This window comes from Gossypium arboreum, chromosome 7 (genome assembly GCF_025698485.1).
Source record: "Gossypium arboreum isolate Shixiya-1 chromosome 7, ASM2569848v2, whole genome shotgun sequence".
NCBI lineage: Eukaryota > Viridiplantae > Streptophyta > Magnoliopsida > Malvales > Malvaceae > Gossypium > Gossypium arboreum.
This window is the reverse complement of record NC_069076.1, coordinates 7,459,036-7,472,386: the sequence shown is the minus strand read 5'-3', so window position 1 is coordinate 7,472,386 and position 13,351 is coordinate 7,459,036. Positions and strand designations below refer to the sequence as shown.

At 40.0% G+C, this 13,351-nt stretch overlaps 1 non-coding gene across 1 annotated transcript; it reads right to left on the bottom strand.

Moving 5' to 3' along the window:
* Positions 1 to 1,324: 1,324 nt before the first annotated feature.
* On the bottom strand, positions 1,325 to 1,431 carry LOC128295945 (small nucleolar RNA R71). The gene has a single exon (XR_008286494.1). It is a non-coding gene; the product is annotated as a small nucleolar RNA R71 (small nucleolar RNA).
* Between the last annotated feature and the right edge of the window lie 11,920 nt (positions 1,432 to 13,351).

Genomic DNA, 13,351 nt, shown 5'->3' with positions numbered 1-13,351 from the left:
GGAATAGACCTTGCCTAAGAGTAGATTTGGCATAATCAAGCGGAGTTTATCGAACGCCTGGAAATAGGGTTACGAGATTTTGTCGGATTAGGGTGAAACCTAATATGGGAGTCCATAGAGTGATTTACTGCTTCCCTAGGATTTTTAATTAAGAAAGAAATTTCGATTAATTCAACTGAGGGTTAGACATTATTAGTCTCAAAAGGGATAATAACATAGGTTAGGGAATCTCACGGATCAAGTCAAGTGAATAAATCGTCTGGTTCAGAGTCAGATAACAAGTGAAATCTAGGTGGATTCCTCCTTGGGTGTCATTTTTATCAATTGCTTTTCTTCAAGTCTTTTTCCAAATTTTCTCTTTGCTTTAATTAAATTAGTTAATTAGTTTAAATAATTTGTTTAATAAACAAACCCTTTTATTCTTAGGCTAGATAATAAAAAGATAGTTATTACTAGTACTTTTGGTTCCCTTAGGTACGATATCCCAGTCTTTCCATTACTATACTATTGTTCGATAGGTGCACTTGCCTTTTTCATCGTGATAATAGTTAGTCTAGGTTTGATCTTCATTATAAATATTTATTACTTGTTACGAATCACGTGATCAAGTTTTTGGCGCTGTTGCCAGGGAACTGAAATATTAGGAACACTAAATTTTTATTACTTTAGCCATTTACTTTTCTTGCAATTTTATTTTATTTTATGATTTATTAATTTACTCTTTCTCTCTCTTGGCAGGTTTTTATAGTTTATGACTAGAAAAAACCCGTCAGGACCATAACTTTTTGACGAAGAAATCGATCATACAATTTGCAAAAATCAAAGAGAAATAAGGCGCAGCTTACGATACACGGAGAACGAGCAAGAAGACGATACTCGACCCCCAACCGACGAGATGGCTGAAAACCAAGGCAATCAGCTACCTCCCGCAATTGCGGCTAATCAAAATCCTGCTCCACGTACTATGTATGATTATGCTAAACCTTCTTTAACAGGAACTGAATCTAGCATAGTTAGACCTGCTGTAACTGTAAATACTTTTGAATTAAAACCTAACACTATTCATATGATAAAGCAGTTTGTTTAGTTTGATGGTTTGCAGGATGAAGATTCTAACGCTAACTTAGCGAACTTTCTGGAATTTTGTGATACATTTAAAATCAATGGCGTTTCTGATGATTCCATGCGTCTTCGATTGTTTCCCTTTTCACTGAGAAACAAAGCTAAACAGTGGTTGAACTCATTATCACGAGGGTCCATCACTACTTGGGAACAAATGACCGAGAAATTTTTACTAAAATATTTTCCGCCGGCTAAAACGGCTAAATTACGTAATGATATCTCTTCTTTTGTGCAGATGGATTTAGAAACACTTTATGATGCCTGGGAGAGATACAAGGACTTACTGAGAAGGTGCCCTCACCATGGGTTACCGCTTTGGCTTCCAGTACAAACATTCCACAATGGTCTGAATCCCTCGACTCAGAAAATGGTTGACGTAGCTACTGGCAGAACCATCAATAATAAAACACCGGAAGATGCCTATGAATTTATAGAGGAGATGTCACTGAATAACTATAAATGGCAAGTCATGAGGACAAAGCCAACGAAAATAGACGGCGTTTATAACATTGATTCAGTCACCATGCTCTCTAATCAGGTAGAACTTCTCAATAAAAAGATTGACAGTTTACTTGGTTCTACGCAGATACATCCAGTAATGAGGTGTGACTCAAGTGGTGGAGGTGTGCATACAGAATACCAATTCTTTAATCCTACAACTGAAGAAGACCAAGTCAACTATATGGGTAACAATAACTTTCGATCTCAAAATAACCCATACAGTAATACTTATAATGCAGGTTGGAGGAACCACCCAAATTTCTCCTGGGGTGGTCAAGGGAATCAAAAACCACAAAATCCTCAAGGTTTTCAACAGCCACTTTATCAACAGGAGAAGAAACCAAACCTTGAAGAGATGCTTTCTAAATTCATCTCGGTGTCAGAAACCCGTTTCCAAAATACCGAGACATCACTTAAGAATCAACAAGCATCGATCCAAGGACTCGAAACTCAGATAGGCCAGCTATCCAAACTAATCTTCGAACGACCACAAGGTAGCTTACCAAGTAATACTGAACCTAATCCGAGGAAACACCTCAATGCAATTAGTACTCAAAATAAGGAAGTATTCATTGCACCGGAGCTAGAATTACAGCAAGACAACGCGATAAACAAAGGTCGAGAAAAGGTAAACGACGATGATCCTAAACAGGTAAGTACGTATTATGAACCTCGTGTGCCATATCCTAAAGTGATGATGAAAGATAGAACAGACGAACAATTCGGTAAGTTTGTCAAACTCTTAAAGAAATTACATATTAACTTACCATTTTATTGAAGTTCTGTCGTAGATGCCCAACTCAGCAAAATTCTTAAAGGAACTTCTGAGCAAGAAAAGAAAATTAGACGCTATATCGTATGTGCAACTGAATGCAGTCTGCTCAGCTATTCTAAAGCATAAGCTACCTAACAAATTGAAAGATCCAGGGAGTTTTACAATTCCTTGCTTAATTGGTAGTTTATCTGTGAATAATGCTTTAGTTGATCTAGGGGCAAGTATAAATGTTATGCCGTATAAAATGATTAAATGACTAGGTCTCGGTAAACCCAAACAAACTAGGATGAGCATACAATTGGCTGACAAAACAGTTAGATTTCCCAAAGGTATTATTGAAGATGTTCTCGTTAAAATTGATAAATTTATTTACCTAGTAGACTTTGTCGTCTTAGATATGGATGTGGATAACGAGGTACCTTTAATTTTAGGACGACCCTTTTTAGCAACTGCCAGAACCATTATTAATGTAGGCACAGGAGAGCTAACACTTCGTGCAGGAGACGACGCAGTAACACTCTAAGCACGTGACTCAGTCAAAACCTCTAAGACTCAAGATAATGCTATGAAACTTCTCAATGAGAAAACTAATATTCAATCATTCTTGCAAGAACCTCCTCGAACCAAGACAACGAAGACAGTGCACTATTATCAAGTAGAGAACAAAGACACCCATGAGGAACGAAGGCTTCAAATAGAGGAGCTAGATGAATGGCAAGCACACAAATCGAGAACACATGATAAATTGAAACTGCACCAAAACAAGCCTGATACCTCTCCTAATCAACTTAAGGTTGGGGATAAAGTCTTACTAGATGCCACAGATCCCCACATTGTCACTACCACACCAAATGAGGAAATCCCTTTTACGGTACTCAGTATTTTCCTATTCGGTATAGTTGAGGTAAGTCACCCCAAGTTCGGCATTTTTAAGGTAAAATACCCGTCTCAAACCTTATTTTGTCAAGGCTAATAGCAGGAATAATGAGCATGAACTCCTCAAACCACCATGATCATTTAACAGAGAGGTAAGTCGAGCTTAGACTCTAAATAAGCGCTTCTCAGGAGGCAGCCCGAGCACTAACATATTTTTAATTTCTAACACTTTGAATCATTAACTTAATCTTTGAATTGCAAAGTTTTTCAGCACACACGGCCAGGCACACGGGTGTGCCTAAAGCCGTGGCCAAACAGGGGAAGAGACACGGCCATGCGATACGGCCATGTGGAAGCAGGGCATGATTTCCCCAAAACATGGGGTGCGATAAATCCCTATGATCATGCGACATGGCCGTGGGTGAACTTGATAGGAGACCACGGGCGTGGGGATGGAAAACCACAGGCGTGCTAGGGACAAGGCTCGATTCTATTTCTTCGAAACGGGCATGAGACACGCCCGTGTCGTTTAGCCGTGTACAACAATACACGGGCGTGCTACCATAACACACGGGCGTGGGAGAAGCGAACAAAGCTAGGTATCGCCGTGCGACATGGCTTTGTTTGACACACACCCAAGACGCACAGGCGTGAGATAGTAGCCGGGCACGACCTAACTCGCAAAATTTGAAAATCATAGGCTCACCCTCAAAGTACACGGACGTGGCCCTAGGCCGTGTGAACCTCCCCTATATAAGCAAACCACTGTTCATCTTCTTCCCCTTTTCAAAACCCTAGCCGAAATCTACCCTTCCCTATTCCCTAATCCCTACTCCAGCCACCATTCCCCAGATTCTCACTTCCCTAACCCCCAAACCACCCTCAAATCCACTCCCCTTGAATTAACCCCATTTTCCCCTCTCTATACCCTCCATTTTTCCTCCACACGGCTATATCCCCGCGTCACATGCCCGTGCACCGCCCTACAGCAGCCTTTGGTTCACTTTTTCAACCTTATTTTTTCCAATTTGCGTTGCTACATTAGTATTCTACATGCTTTACATAGATATTGTTACTATTACAAATATGTTTTAGCCAAGTTAGGAATTTGCTTTAGAATTTTCTATATTTGAATTGTTTAAGCTACTAAATAACATATACTAATTTTAGGTCTCTTGCTTAACTACTGATGTATCTTGGATTCTATCAATTCTCATGTATTTTCAAGAACATTATGTCGTCATCGAGAGGCAAGAAGGCCGCGGTCCCATCCTCAAAGAGACGTAGGGGATCAGGTTCTTCCTCGGTACGTGCTACAGTCAAAGTTCGACACCCGTTCCTTAAATTTCTGCAAGCTTTATAGAAGGAGTTATTTCAGAACGTGCACGACCCCTCACTACAGGTCACTGCATTGACTAGGCTGCCGTAGAGTAAGTTCAGCTAGCTGATGCCATCCGTACCCTCCTATCCACAAACCCATAGAAACGGTTCTTCGCTATTACCGAGCCCACTTATTTAGAGCTAACTTTAGAATTATGCCCTACTTTTCATTTACAGGTGGTGATGACGAACAATGACGACCTAGGCACCATTCACTTCTGATTAGGCGATCTGATTCGCGCGATGAGTGTCCCAGAGTTTTGAGTCACTCTGGGACTTTACACCAATGAGTTTATGGAGGAGGAAGACATGAATGCACTACCACGAAATATCCACATTTCTCCCTCCTTGTGCTGGAAAGCTTTGGCACCACTCTATTCCACCTACGACCCCAACTGCTTGAAAACCTCAGCTCTTGCTCTTTCTCTACGCTATCTCCATGCCATATTGGCACACATCTTGACCGGGAGGAAAGAGAGCACCAGCGTCGTCAACACCCATGACGCCTACTATTTATGGTGCATGGTGAATGCACACGTGACTGACTTGGCATACTTCATTGCTTTCGACATTCGCCATCAGACCGAGTGGCATAGGAAGGGAGTAATCTCCATCGGCCCCTATGTGACACGCCTTGCCAGACACTTCGGTCTCCTCAACACCGTGGCCCATTCATCAGGCTTACACTGATAGGTCAGATGTTCCCACAGGGCATCACGACTATATTACACATGAGGATGATCGAGCACCGATGTGGGACCGAGCCTCCTCAGTACCGTCTCTCTCATGCCATTGACGAAGAGGATCTTGAGGACATTCCTGATGATGTTCCCCCACAGCATGAGGAGCCTTCCACCTCGCCACCTAGGGAACAACTAGTTCATGCGACTGCTTCATTGGCACACCTTTCTGACCGACTCGCCCACTTCGAGCAGTATTGCACTACACAGTTCGAGATGATTCACGAGCGAGATCGACGACAGGACCGACAAATGGATGATATGCAGGCCATGATGCAGCAGTTGTGCCAGCAGTTTCACGTCGCCACCCCAGCGCCACCACCTGAGGGCCCCACTGACGAGGATCATTGAATCCTCCTATCTTTTTATTCTTATTTTTTTATTTATTTTATTTTATTTTTATTTTCATTTCAATTTTATTATTTTAATTTGAAAGACATATCTATATTAGTAAAAAAAAATTCATTTTCTAGTATTTCTAATAAGTAATCCCACTACACTCTCTTCCACACCAATTCTTAATAAGCTCTTCATGATTCTACAAACTTCCAAGCAAAGTTGCTAGGAATATTTTACGGAATGAGGAAACAAATGGGAAACAATACCTCACAAGTGCCATGTTCAACGACCCAATTTCTTCATCTAGCCAAGAACAATGGCAGCTACTACTTTCCCTAAACACTCCAGCCTTAGAATCAAGCTCTGCATCCATATAACAGGGAGTTTCACTTCCTTTCCTCTTATGATTTTCTTTATTTTGAATAATCTATCTTTGTACATTGAGAGCGATGTACATCTTAAGTGTGGGGAGGGGTGAACATGAAACCTAACTTTTTACATTCTTCTAAAATCCCTGAATTTGGTCTTGTGCTTAAGTGATTTTCTCATAATATTGATAGAATGAATTCTGATTTATCTATAATTATTGTTGATATGTCATGAATTAGACCAAGGGAATTATGTATGATTATTTGATTATAGGACTTTAAAGAATTGAGCATGATAAGTTGATATTTTGAGAAATAAAAATTTTTAGACTATTTTTCCTAAATTGAGGTATTATCTTGAAATCTTAAGTATACAGGAATGACATCAAAAACCCAAATTTTTGGTGAGATTTTTGAGCCTTTTGAGCATATAGCTTTCTTTCTTGCTTACTTCTTTTGTGGTTTGAATGTGTCAACATTGAACTGTTTTTCTAGAGCTTGCTTCGATTATACATGTCGAGATCACACGTATGATTTGATATACTGAGATGATAAAGGCACTTAGGATTTAACCCATTTACTCCATAAAAAGCCTACCCACATAATTAAACCCTTAGTAAACCCCCTTTGAGCCTACTAACTTTTTTTTATTAACCTTCATCATTAACCCACTAACCTATTATTGTTGAAATCCTCTTACTTAATTTATTTTTTATTTTTTTTATTTTTATCGAGATTAAATTTAATACTGTTACCTCACTATGTTCACCATTTTTTGTTACTGAATCATGAAGTATGATTTCTATATTGTATTGACTTGATTTGTATGATAAAAAAAAACTCAGTATTAATATTGTAATTCTCAGCAAGCTAAAGTTGTCATGAACTCATGTAAAATAGTTCTAGATATTTGTTTGTGGTTCAGTAATTAAGTTTTTGATAGTGGGGTAACATATTGAAATTATCTCGATTCTAACCCTTGTCTCTTCAGTTTGTATCCATACTTGTAACCTAAACTCCATTACAACCATGCAAAGACCTTTTGATTAGTGTATCATATCATTTACAAGTGGTGGAGATTTGATTTTCATGCAAGCCTATGGTAATAACTTTTCATGTTAGACAATCAAGTGCTTAATCTTGAACCTTAAACACTTTGAGTGATTTGAGTGAATCTTTAGTGAGGATGCCATCTCTTGTATATTTAGGACTAAAGTTAATTACTTGAAGGAAGGAGATTACTTATAATTTTCTTATCAAAGTATTCGATTTAGATTGTTTGAGGTTTTTAAAGCCCCTATAGTTGAATTCTCGCTGTATGATTTTTTGTGGAATAATTTCTAACATTATCAGTAATGCTTATGTGATTGAAAGGAATGAATTCTAGCAGTAAATGAGAATTTTGCTTAAGGACAAGCAAATGCTTAAGTGTGGGGGTATTTGATAAACGCCAAATTATACATATTTATACCCCAAATACTTAGCATATTTATGGATGTTTATTACTAGATTTGTGGATATTGGTGCTCTTAATCCGGTTATTTCATGTTTTGTACCTAGGAGAGCACCAAGAGTCAAAAAGAGCTAGAAACGAGCAAAATAGGGACAAAACGGACCAAATCGAGAAGATGACACGGCCTAAGCCTTGCCACACGGGCATCTCACATGCCCGTGGCCTTCGAGGGTGTCGACCAAGGTTTACACGATTCACACGGCCTGGCCATTGAGCCCACATGGCCGTGTGCAATTTAACGAAGCGAACACAGCCTAGCAATCACGTCACATGACCATGGTATACGGGTGTGTCCCTTTTTCAAAGAGTTGTATTTTACACGGAAAAGGATAATTAGGGAGGAAGAAAGCTAATCCAAAGCCTATATAAACACCCTAAGTGTGACCTAAAAAAGGGGGCCTCTTCCAGAATTTTTCAGGAATACAGAACCACATGCTAGGAATTACTTGAAGAAAGCCAGTCGATCCATCCCAAAAGCTGGAGCTACTCCAAGACTGAAGATCTCCCTTAGAATTCCTTTAGGGGTTTTTAGAGTTTTCTTCATTTTTGTTATTTTTTATACTTTTGAGATGTACTCTTATTTTCTTATGAACTAAACCCCTTAGATACCTAAGGGGATAAAACCTATGATGGATCTTGTTATTATTATCTGAACTGTATGATAAATACTTGATTTGTTCTTAATTATGTGTTCTTAATGCTTGAGTTAATATTTCGGGTATTAATTCATGATTTGATGTGCTTATGTAGAGGAGGAATAGACCCTGCCTAAGAGTAGATTTGGCATAATTAAGCAGAGTTGATCGAACGCCTAGAAATAGGGTTACGAGATTTTGCCCGATTAGGGTGAAACCTAATATGGGAGTCCATAGAGTGATTTACTGCTTCCCTAGGAGTTTTAATTAAGAAAGAAATTTTGATTAATTCAACTGAAGGTTAGACATTATTAGTCTCGAAAGGGATAATAACATAGGTTAAGGAATCTCACGGATCAAGTCAAGTGAATAAATCGTCTGGTTCAAGGTCAGATAACAAGTGAAATCTAGGTGGATTCCTCTTTGGGTGTCGTTTTTATCAATTGGTTTTCTTCAAGTCTTTTTCCAAATTTTCTTTTACTTTAATTAAATTAGTTAATTAGTTTAGATAATTAGTTTAATAAACAAACCCTTTTATTCTTAGGCTAGATAATAAAAAGATAGTTATTACTAGTACTTTTGGTTCCCTTAGGTATGATATCCCGGTCTTGCCATTACTATACTATTGCTCGATAGGTGCGCTTGCCTTTTCGTCGTGATAATAGTTAGTCTAGGTTTGATCTTCATTATAAATATTTATTACTTGTTACGAATCATGGGATCAGACCTTTTGAGAAGGTGCCCCCACCATGGGTTACCGTTTTGGCTTCAGGTTCAAGCATTCCATAACGGCCTGAATCCTTCGACTCGACAAATGGTTGACGCAGCTGCTGGCGGAACCATCAGTAATAAAACACCTGAAGATGCTTATAAGTTCATAGAGGAAATCTCATTGAATAACTATTAGTGGCAAGTCATGAGGACAGAGCCAACGAAAACAGCCGATGTTTATAACGTCGATTGGGTCACCATGCTCTCTAATCAAGTAGAACTCTTGAATAAGAAAATTGATGGTTTTCTTAGTTGTTCACAGGTTCACCTAGTAATGCAATTCGAAGCAAGTGGAGGTGGAACAAACCATTCGGAATACCAACCTTATGGCCACAACATGGATAACGAGAAATTAAATTACATGGGTAATAATCCTCAACCTCAAAACAATCTATATAGTAACACTTATAATGCAGGTTGGAGGAACCATCCAAATTTCTCGTGGGGCGGTCAAGGAAATCAAAGACCACAACATCCTCTGGGCTACCAACAACCACCCTACCAACAGGAAAAGAAGCCAAACCTTGAAGAGATGCTCTCAAAGTTTATATCAGTGTCAGAAACCCATTTTTAGAACACCAAGACAGCACTTAAAAATCAACAAGCGTCGATCCAAGGGCTCGAAACTCAGATAGGCCAGCTTTCCAAACTAATCTCTGATCGACCACAAGGTAGTTTGCAAAGTAATATCGAACCTAACCCAAGGGAACAGTTCAGCGCAATTAATATTCAAGATGACGAAGGAGTCGTTGAGCCTGAACCAAAACCGAGGCAAGAAACTGTGGTAAGTAAAGGTCAAGGTGAGGTAGATCAAAATACAAACAAACCAATGACTGTTGAATATAAACCTCGTATGCCATACCCCAACATGACAAGGAAATATAGATCAGATGAACAATTTGACAAATTCCTTAAACTCTTAAAAAAATTACATATTAACTTACCATTTATTGAAGCTCTATCACAGATGCCAAATGCAATGAAATTTTTAAAAGAGCTTTTAGCAAATAAGCGGAACTTGGACGAGGCGTCGCATGTGGAGCTGAACATAGTTTGCTTGGCCATTCTCCAAAATAAACTACCCAACAAACTAAAAGATCCAGGGAGTTTTACGATTCCTTGCTTAATTGGTAGTTTAGATGTTAATTACGCATTAGCTGATCTAGGGGCTAGTATCAACGTCATACCTTACAAAATGTTTATGCAACTAGGTCTCGGGAAACCCAAACAGACTAGGATGAGCATTCAATTAGCAGATAAAACTATAAGATTCCCTAGGGGTATTATTGAAGATGTTCTAGTTAAAATCGATAAATTTATATTTCCCGTTGACTTTATTGTTTTAGACATAGAAGAGGATAGCAACACTCCCTTAATTCTAGGAAGGCCCTTTTTAGCAACTGCTAAAACAATCATTGATGTTGGCACAGGTGAATTCACACTCAGGGTGGGAGATGAAACAATCACCCTTCAAGCTCGCAATTCTGGCAACACATCAGGAATTAAAGGTGATCATTTAAACCATTCTACTAAAACTAACAATATGGTGCAACCCACTTTGTAGAAAATGAGTCTAAAGGAAGCACATGAGTCACTCTCAAGCAATAGTAGAGGACCTACTCATGAGGAACGAAGACTACAAATAGAGGACCTAGATGAATGGCGAACACATAAACCAAGAACACATGATAAACCAAAACTGCACCAAAATGAGCTTGATACCTTTCTCAATCAACTCAAGGATGGCGATAAAGTCTTATTAGATGTCGTAGATCCTAACATTGTCACTGCCAGAAAGGATGAAGAAATCCCTCTTACGGTACTTAGTATTTTTCCATTCGGTATGATCGAGGTGAGTCATCCCAAATTTGGCACCTTTAAGGTAAACAACACCCGTTTAAAACCCTATTTTGATAAGATTGACAGCAGGTATGATGAGTATAAACTCCTCAAACCACCATGACCATTCAATGGAGAGGTAAGTCGAGCTTAGACTATAAATAAACACTTCTCGGGAGGCAACCCGAGCACTAACAATATTAATTTCTTTAAATTTTGGTATTTAACACCTAACTTACTAATAGAAATCTTGAATACAGGTTTTTCCACAGAGACACGGCCAAGCACACGGGCGTGCTTAGGGCTGTGTGAAAATAGGGAAAAAGATTTCCCTCACACGGGCTACTATAAAATGCCACGGCCGTGTGACATTGCCGTGGTCAAGCCTACCAAAACAAGAAGGGCCTGCGACACGTCCATATGGAAGAATCGTGGGCGAACTTGTTAAAATAGCAAGGGCGTGCGACACACCTTTGTCTAACACCCGTGGTCAAACCTGTCAAATTAACATGGGCGTGGGGCTTGAACACACGGGCATTGGAGAAGCGAACGAAGCTAGACACGGTCATGCGACCCGACCGTGTGGACCTACATGCCCAATGAACACGGGCGTGTACTAAATGTCAGACGCGCCCAAATTCAAAATTCACGAATCACACGGGCTAAAATTGGGGAACACGGGCGTTTACCATGGCCTTGTGCCCCAAAATCTATAAATACCCTGCACTATTCACTTTCTTCCCCATTCAAAAACCCTAACCCTAGCCGCTGCAACTCCACACGACCTCCCTGCCATGCCCGTGCATCACTTCCCACTCTATTTTTTACGCTCAATCTCTCTCCCTTAGCGTTTGTTTACTCCTTTCACTTCTATTTTACTTATTACTAATACTTATTATGAGCATAATCTTCATTACTTTTGAACTATTTTTTATTTTTGCTCATTATTTTATCATTTAGTTTGCATTCTTAGGTTAGTTATTATACATTTCGTGTTAAATCAAGTTATTAGGGAAACCTCATACCCATGACTTTATTATACTTATTCTCATGATATTTGCATGCCAATGTCTATCATTTAATTTGCATTCTTCGATTATTTATCATACATCTCATGTTAAAACAAGTTGTTAGGAAAGCCTCACTCTTTTGTCCTACACATGCCATTACTATGCCCATTCTCATACAATGATAATGTCACCAAATTATTATATTAATTATGTTTGGTTATGGCTGAAATTCTGCTTTTTAGTTGAAAATTTTATTCCTTTTACTTTGACCATTCATTAAGATGACTTGATAATTCTAAATTGCAGGTACCATGTCGTCTTCACAAGGAAAGAAAACTACCGTACCTATCTCGAAGAAGAGGAAGGGAGCGTCATCTTCCATGAGTCCAACCACAGAAATTTGTCACCCTCTCTTGCAGTTCCTCTGAGGGCCCCAGGAAGAGCTTTTCCAAATACTTCAGGCCCAACCCTTAATTGCAGGCCGCTGCATCGACTGGGCTACCATAGAACAAGTTTAGATGGCTGATGCGATTCGGACCCTCCTAACCACCGACCCTTGATAGCTGTTCTTTGGGATCATCGAACCAACATACCTCGAGCTCACGATGGAACTATGCTCAACGTTCCATCTTCAGACCGTAATGAAAAATTGCGATGATCCCGGCACGATTCAGTTTCGCCTAGGTGGGTTAGTCTGCCACCTAAGTGTCCCAGAGTTTGGTGTTGCACTAGGCTTATATACGGAGGAGTTCAAGGAGGAAAATGAACTATAGGCACTCACTCGCCACATACATTTTTCTCCCTCGAAGCGCTGGCACACTTTAGCCCCTGGCGCAGCCTCCTACAATCCTAGCCGCTCCAAGGCATCAGTTCTCCCACCATCCCTGAGGTACCTACACACCATTTTAGCTCACACGATTACAGGGAGGCGAGAGAGCACTGGCATCGTCAACACTCAAGATGCCTATTTCTTATGGTGTATGTCGCACAGGCAAATCATCGACCTTACCTATTTCATTGCCCTTGTGATTCAGCACCAGACGGAGCGGCATCAGAAGGGGGTTATCTTCATTGGCCCCTATGTGACGCGATTGGCTCGACACTTCGGGCTCCTCGACACCACAGCCCAAGAATCATCCTTAACCCTCATTGGCCAAATGTCTCCACAAGGCATCTCGAGCATGCTTAGCATGAGGATGATCGAGTGGCACCGAGGAACCTACCCTCCTCAATATCGTCTCGCCCAATCTACTGAGGAGGAGGCCTACGAGGACATTCACGATCTTGTCACTGCAAAGACGAGGACCCTTGACTCAAGAACCACCACCCTCTCGTCCAGCTTATGCGGCGGCTTCATATGCTGACATCTCTGAGTGCCTCACCCGATTCAAGCAGCAGTGTTTTCAACGATTTGACAACATTGATGCTACTCTACAGCAGATTTGTCAGCACCCTCGTGAACCATCCAGCGATAAAGATGTT